The sequence below is a fragment of the Panthera tigris genome, chromosome D3, assembly GCF_018350195.1.
Source record: "Panthera tigris isolate Pti1 chromosome D3, P.tigris_Pti1_mat1.1, whole genome shotgun sequence".
In the NCBI taxonomy this organism is placed as follows: Eukaryota; Metazoa; Chordata; class Mammalia; order Carnivora; family Felidae; genus Panthera; species Panthera tigris.
The window spans coordinates 82555942-82564526 of record NC_056671.1 but is presented as its reverse complement, the minus strand read 5'-3'; positions in this window follow the sequence as shown (position 1 = coordinate 82564526).

The following is an 8585-nucleotide window of genomic DNA, read 5'->3' as shown; positions in this document are numbered from 1 at the left end:
AAGCTGGTTTCTTATCTTTTAGATATGCATTCCCCTCCACTTGTAAAATTCTGTCTTTAAAGTCCTATTTAGTTACAGCCAGTGACCAAGATGGCCTTTTAAGAGTTCTCAGCTTCGCTAAACTTTCCACAGGCTTCTTCTGGACTCTAGGCATCACCTTGCTCAGAGTATTTACATTAGAAAACTTTTAATTGTTCTTCTTACTTAAGATGTAAGGTTTTTTGTGTTTTTTTTTTAATTTTTTTAACGTTTATTTATTTTTGAGACAGAGAGAGACAGAGCATGAACAGGGGAGGGGCAGAGAGAGAGGGAGACACAGAATCTGAAACAGGCTCCAGGCTCTGAGCAGTCAGCACAGAGCCCGCCGCGGGGCTCGAACTCACGGACTGTGAGATCATGACCTGAGCCGAAGTCGGCCACTCAACCGACTGAGCCATCCAGGCACCCCGAGATGTAAGTTTTTAAAAACCTCTTGATCATTTTACAACCCAGGACATTTTTCCCCCCCTCAAGAACCTGGACCATCCTTTGAAAAATAAGCATCCCTATCTTCCAGTATCTGTCTGAGCCTAGTAATCTAAATTTGGAGGCACTTTGCTCCAAGTTATAAAAATCACCTGCTGTTATGAAAAGAGGGAAGAGTTTACTTTTTCTTAAGTAGTTGCTAAGGCCAATGAGCAAACACAAATGTCCTTTCTTATCCTGATCCTGGCCCTTAATATCTTTTTTTGACCTTTGTTTCAGGGAGGTTGAGCTCAGAGGAAGTTCTGACCTGTCTCCCTATCTCACTAGGCTTGAATACAGTCTCCCTTTCCTGTTTAACTACCAGTGCGATTTTTGTTTGAAACAGTGTCTTCTAATAAGGAGGTTGCACACGCTTGGTACTTTTAATTTTGAAAGCATTGTCAATGCACACTCTAAAATGCGACTTTCGCCCAGCTTTGTATTTGAATGGGAAAAGTTCTTTGAAAGGACTGACCTTTAAGTGTTACATTACTTGCCCAGAGACAAGATGAAACAATGGCGGCTATTTGTGGATCTCTTCACATGTGTTAACTAGAACTGTTGAGCCTAAAGTCAGTGGTAAATTTCAGCGCCTTGTATTGCTCTATCATTTGGGAGAGCTGCCTCGGCAGGAAAATCAGTACCTTTAAGGGGGCCAGAACTTAGCTTTGGAGAAGCAGTAGAGGGTATTCTGTGAACTATTTGGGGGAAATGATTTCTAGAATTTTGCCTTTCATGTATGAGTAATAATTTTAAAGAAAGAGGAGATTAATACTTGAACAAGTAGACTTTGAGAAAAGCAGGGGCGCCTGGGTGGCTCAGTCGGTTAAGCGGCCGACTTCGGCTCAGGTCATGATCTCGCGGTTTGTGAGATCAAGCCCCGCGTCGGGCTCTGTGCTGACAGCTCAGAGCCTGGAGCCTGTTTCAGATTCTGTGTCTCCCTCTCTCTCTGACCCTCCCCCGTTCATGCTCTGTCTCTCTCTGTCTCAAAAATAAATAAACGTTAAAAAAAATTAAAAAAAAAAAAAAAGAAAAGAAAAGCAGATTGCCGTGTATAATGTGAGGCAATATGACATCATGTGATAACAACTCATCAAGTCACTTGAAGGCCTTAGTAGAAACCAGCCTGATCTCTCCTGAGGAAGAGGGACTCTTCCAAGAGAGGGCCTTCAGATTTGAACTACAACATCCTGTCTCTCTGGTCTACCCTAAGTAATTTAGACATGACAGTCTTCACAGTCATGTGAGCCAACTCCTCAGGGAGAGAGAGAGGGAGAGAGGGAAAGAATTCTCCATAGTATCCTATTTTCCTTGAGAATCGTGACTAATATAGGGCATTAGGATTTTATATTATATTATATTATATTATATTATATTATATTATATATGATATAGGACATATGATATATGATATATGATATTTATTATATTATATTTATTATATTATATTATATTATATTATATTTCTTTATCTGAAATCCAAATTTTAAGTGTCCTGTATTTTTTCTGGCTGACCTAGTTTATAAGAAAGTTCTAGGAAGGGTAAGAGACCACGTGTGATAGACTGATTTTATTAACGTCTCCAATTCTTTGTTCTTCAGTGACCTTTATCGTGTGATTTTGAGGCTTCTTTCATAAGGACAGAGAATATTGCTCCCTTCGTCTGACTCTCTTTGACCAATAGAATATGGTGGAAAATCATGGACTTGTATTGGAGAGCATAGCCTGTGTTTCTGACTCATCTCTTGTGCTTCATATATCACCGTGAAAACATGCTGGAGGGTGAGGGAGAGGAGGTGTCAAGCTGAATCCACCAGGTTGTCCCTGGTGAGGGCAGACTAGATTATCGATCTGCTGCCTAACCTTCCACATGGGAGCAATCTCACATAAGATCAAGGGGAGATGCCTAACCAAATCCCACTGACCCCAGACTTACTCCCAATGAACACTTCTATTCAGATGCTAGAAAAATTATGTGATTGTTTCATGTATAAGATCATTGTAACAATAGTCATTTAGGCACGAGTGTATACAATAATTTGATCCCTTAATAAGGCTGTGGGCATCATTCTATACATAACAAATCATTATGGACACAGAGATTAATAAATGGAAGGGACTGCCACTTAGGAAGATTTTGTGGTATTCCTGATAAAATAATGAGGACCCCGTGTAGACTTTGAAATTGTAAAACATCCCTGAGTAAAACGGAATGTGGCGTCAGAGTACATATGAGGCAAAGTAAAATTAAAAGTTGAAAGTGAAGAAAGGATTTCTGCTTTGCTGACTGGATGGATATGATATTATTAATGGAATTGTGACAAATCAAAATAATAAGCTTGTAGCACAAATTCTTATGAAAGAATATATTTCCTTTGACATTTTGAATTTGAAGTTTATTGCGGCATCTGGTTTTAAAAATTAACGGGTGAGTTCAAAGTGTGTGTCAAGATCTCAGGATAGAGAATGAGATGGAGACATAGATTTGAAACATCTTCATATAGATGTAAAAAATAAGATCCTGGAAAGAGAAGGGAAGAGATTTCTGGAAGACCACTGAGGAACATTTTATTTAAAGAGGTGAGGAGGGGCACATGTGTGGCTCAGTCAGTTGAGTGTCAGACTCTTTATTTTGGCTCAGTTTATGATCCCAGGGTCATGGGGTCAAGTGCCACGTTGGGTTCCATGTTGAGTGCGGAGCCTGCTTAAGATTCTGTCTCCCTCTCTCTCTAAAAACAAAAGGCAAGGAAATGAAGGTGAGACAGAAGGAGAGTCCTAGAAAGAACAGTGAATTAAAAAAAGCGGTTGAGTTGGCAAATAGGAATATGAGAAATGTTCCAAAGCCTACATCACCTGGGAAATGCAAATTAGAAACTATACACACCTAGTTGAATGGCCAAACTGGAGAACACTGATAAGACCAAACACTGACAAGAATGTTTTTGTTATATCTTGATGAATTGATATTTCTTATCATTACAAGTGTCTATCTCTCCTAAGACTCATTACTTTGAAGTCTGCATTTGCTGATATTGATGTAAACATACAAGTTGGTAAGCAGAAAGTGTACATGATGTACCTTTTTCTATATTATTAATTTCATTCTATATTTTTATACTGTGCATTGTTTATACACAGCATAGAGTTGTTTCTTCATGTTTCAAAGCCCAGGATGAAAATCTCTGCCTTTTATTGAATTGTTTTTTCTATTTACATCTAATATAATTTTGATGTTATTTGGTTGAAGTCAACAACGTTAATGTTTGTTTCCACACGTTACTTCTCTTCTTTGTTTTTCTATTATATCTTTCTCACCTTCCCTTGACTTATTCATTATTTTTAGCATTCCATTTCTTTCATATTTGGGTTTTTTAGTCATATCTATTATAATAGTTTTCAGTTATGCTAGCTTAATAATATTCAACTTTAATTTGCCAGATTACTTAATTTTAAAATTTAATTACTTCACACTTTATTCATTGTGCTCCTTTTGTTTTTCAACAAAGAATTCTCTTTAGTTTCATTTACCTATTTGCACCTTCAAATAGCGACTTTTCACATATTTTCTATAGTGTATAACTGTTATCTGCAGGATGATTTTTCTGATATAAGCTGTTCCACTACTACCAGAAATGGAAGTCCTCATTTAATTTTATACCTAGTAGAATTACTGGGCTTAGAATTTCCAGAATAAATAACACAGAAAATATATCAATATCTATGTTGTTAGGACTACTCCACAGAGGTTTTCTTTGTTTTTGTTGTTGTTGTTTGTTTGTTTTTTGTTTTTTAATTTCACATTATGATGTTTATTCTAGATCTGAGATACACTGCTTTGATACTCAAGATTGAATGAATCTTTAATCAATCATTCAGAATGTTTACTCAAATTATAATAGTAGCCTTACCTTTTCTTCTGCTAGTTTGTTCAAAATAATAAATTTCAGGGGTATGCTACTTGCAATTCTTCATGTTTACTGAGTAGAAGAGAAGAAAAGGCATCTTCTTTTCCTTCAAGGAAGTTTGCTACATAGTTGAGTAAGTCAAAAAGGTTAAACTAACCTTCAGATTTTTTAACCTAGCAAGAAAATGTACAAGGAGAGTACACATTTATTGGTCACAAGGTGGAGCAAAGGGGATAATTTCTATTTTAAACACACCATTCTGTCTTCTCTTGCTCTAAATTAAAGTAGCTTTTAAACTAGGACTCTTGAAAACCACTCAGTAGTTAGAATTTTGGTACAATAATTTGGATCCATGCAAAAGGTATACTGAAAAAAAAACCATTTTGAGTTGAAATAACAACTTCAACGCTTTTACATGAATTCATAGAAAATCCCCAAGAGCACAGAATCAGACTTTCACACTTTGATATATTTGCTTTTCTTTGCTCGGTGGGTATGTGTGTATCAGTGTATATGTGTGTTTGGAAACAGTGTGGTGTAGTCTATAACCTTTCTGGATTTTTCAGATAATTGTAACAATTATCTTCATAAAAACAAACAAAAAAACATAAGAATAGTATTCAATACATTTACTGTGCATTTATTTTTCATACTATGTCTGGTTAGTTAAATGTTACGATTATCAGAGAGCTAAAGGATTTGCATGGACAAATGAATTTAAAATATTTCATCCAGGATTGAAATATACTTGGTAGATATAGCCCTAATCTTAAAACCCAGTTTTCCACTCTAAATAATGGACTGGGTACTTGTGAACTATACTTTTTCCTGATGTTCATTGCCATTCTCTAGGATGCTCTGTCTTTCTTCCACATGATTATCTGGTTTATTCGTAATATTGCACCATCAAAATGCAAGGACAGATTCAGAGCACGATATGTATCATGCATCTAACTCAGTTCCCTTTTAACACATTTTATACCATGAATATCAAACTTATTTCAAATTAACTTAGCTCTTCACTGACTAGAGTGTGAAAATCTCATGTAAAAGGTGAAAGAGCACAAGACAGAGCCAAAGAATCATGGGTTATATGAACCACCATATATTTTCTAGTTGCTAAGGAGTTAGGCAGCCTTGTGAAACCAGCTATTGTGCTTGAACTTGTCTCTCTTCACCCCTCTGTGTATTTTATGTTTATTTTGGAAGCTCAAAAGAGCTGTATTTATTTGCTTGTAGAATACAATTTATATTTTAGTCTCCTGTGTTCAATTTTACATTTTCCAGAGTGCACTAAGTGCAATAAATCTAAGTTAGCAGTTTTCCAACAAATACAGGCAATTGTCAACACAACATCCTATTTCTGAGCTGTTCAGAGGTTATAGCACAGACTCTAGAATCATGACACTGGGACTATATGAACACCTTATTCAAAATGTCTCTGTTGCTTGCAAATGATAAATAATTAAAATTAAATCATTTTATTTCAGCTTTAACTATAACTCTTGAAAAACAGAACATTTAGAAATTGAATACTAAAGACTAAGGATACCTGCGAAAATATTGATGGAAATATCTTAATACATTTTCAGGTGGTTTTATTATATGAATTCTTGAATTACATCCTGTTGCTCTGCAAAAAATAATAAGCATGCTACTTGAAATAGTATGCATTTTATAGAGAAAGGAACTCTAAAAGTGAGCCATAAACACAGCCTCAAAACAGATTTGAGAAATAAAAATAAAGGAGTTTCTTTCATATTAATGTACAGAAGTAACTAGAAGGGCAAGTATTCCTCTAAGATCTTTTTAGTGTGATGCACAAGTTTATCTCTAAAGATCTCAAAAATTCTTAAATAATAAAATGAATTTCATGGAAAGCTATTCTACAAATCACTTTGCTACAAATAAAAAATGGTAAGATATCTTAAAGGACATTTTTAAAAAAATATTCTTTACATAATGCCCTTTACACTCATGTGACCAGGTTCAGTATAACATTTACTGTGAGTTTGCTTTATTTTCCATGAAATATAATTTAATTATTTTAGCAATTTTCAAAGGGATAATAATCTCTTGCCTTGCAAAATTTCCCGTGTTTGTTATTTAGAATCGACTCTAGGAATCCAGTTTAAGTATAATGGCATAATACATTATACACACACACATACACATATACACCTAAGGAGATGGATACTTGACATCTAGCTATTTTTCTTTCATGAGTAATTCTGGCGGTGCTTAAAACATTAAAAAACTTTCTATCCCAGTGCTTGGCATAGTTTGATAAGCAAAAAATACATTGGCTCATTATCTGTAGCTTAAAAAATTAAACTAATTCTCAATATTAAATATTTGAAAGAACTTAAATTGCCTTTTATTTCCTTGTTCAGGTGATATTTCTCATTTTTAATTCGTTTTTTCAGAAAGGTAATTTTGTGTAGTTTAGAAAAGTATTTTTTTCCCTTGAGGACAAAATCCCAAGGTTGCAAACCCCCAGAGGGTTTAAAATTATTAAATATTTTCATTTTCTTTTTAAATTTTTAAATGTTTTTATTTATTTTTTTTATTTTTGAAGGAGAGAGAGAGAGAGCATGAGCAGGGGAGGAGCAGAGAGAGAGGGAGACACAGAATTCGAAGCAAGCTCCAGGCTCTATGCTGTGAGCACAGAGCCTGATGCAGGGCTTGACCCCACGACCCACGAGATCATGACCTGAGCCAAAGTCGGACGCTCAACCGACTGAGCCACCCAAGCGCCCCTAAATATTCTCTTTATTCCCTTATTTGAAACTTGTTATCTAATTAAGTTATATTTCTTCTATACATACAAAAATAGATGAGTGAATAATTACCAACAACTTTGAAATAATGTCTTCTGAATACGTTTGCCATCATCTCTAGCCTTGGCAGAGGAATAGGTATGGAAGAACAAAAGCAAGACATTGTTCAACCTTTTATTTGTTCTTAGAAGAAAAGGAATGTTCTAATTTTCATACAATTCATAAATCCTTACAGTGTCCTTGAATGTAAAATGCAATGTAATATCACACAAAGTAACTTTTATTTCTCTGTGGGTATGGCCTGTAAAGCAAGACAAAATTCTTTGAGGTGAAAAAAGCTTTGAACAGCCTTTTTTAAAGTAAAAAGAGCTCCATCACTAATACTTCCCATCGAATGTATCTCCAAAGAGAGTAGATCAGTGCAGCCAAATACCTGTTGTATTTTAATAGAAACTTATTTCTCCTAGGTGGACCCCACATCTTCCTGTGAAGCTTCTAGGCAGTTCTGAGGCTCTATTCTTTCTTTGACTTAATGCTTCACTTCTGACATAGGCAGACTTGGTCACTTTATTGCTAGCCCCAAATACTTAATAAAATTACCACATAATGTTTTACTTCAAGACTTTGTAGATATTTGGAGTGCCAGGATCAATAATATCCCTCCGAGAAATATTTTCTTTTGGAATTCTGATTATTTGAATTTTATAGATGTGAGCGATGATTTTCGTTCAGTAGTCCTGATTTCCTAGAATCTGTGAACACGTATTCTTTTTAAACAAATCTTTAACCATATAAAAACAAATATTTAAGCGTGAAAACCATTAAATAAATATCTTAACAATTCAAATGTTAATATTGAAAGTAGAGCAGTCTAATAGTAATGAGTAATAATTTAGGCTTTCACATCGGGGCTGTCCTTTGATATCTCAGGATAATCCTTAAGAACATGTCCGTTAAGTGGACACATTCAAAATAAGATCATCTGTTATTAAAGGGCTTTATTTTGGTGGTGGGTGTAGAGAGTTGTTGGACAATATAATTGTCCCACAATTATGTCCCATCATAGGATCTCTCTCTCTTTCTAATAGAAATAAAGTAGGTAAGAATGCATTTTTCACCTTATTGTCAGCCAAGTTATTAATTGTTACTGTATTTATAATTGGTTGCTTTATATCTGGAACTGCAATTTTCTCCAACTTTTAAAACATGTTTCTATTAATACTCTTCTAGACATAATTTAGAAAATGATGCAAGAATGCTTGAGCCCATGGAAAGAGCGCTTTCATTCACGAATGGCCTCAGAGTTGATGTACAATGATGTAAGTCATTCGAGTTGTCAGCCAGTGCCCAGACCGCAAAGATTGTCTAAAGAAGCACCGGAAATAATCATTTCAGC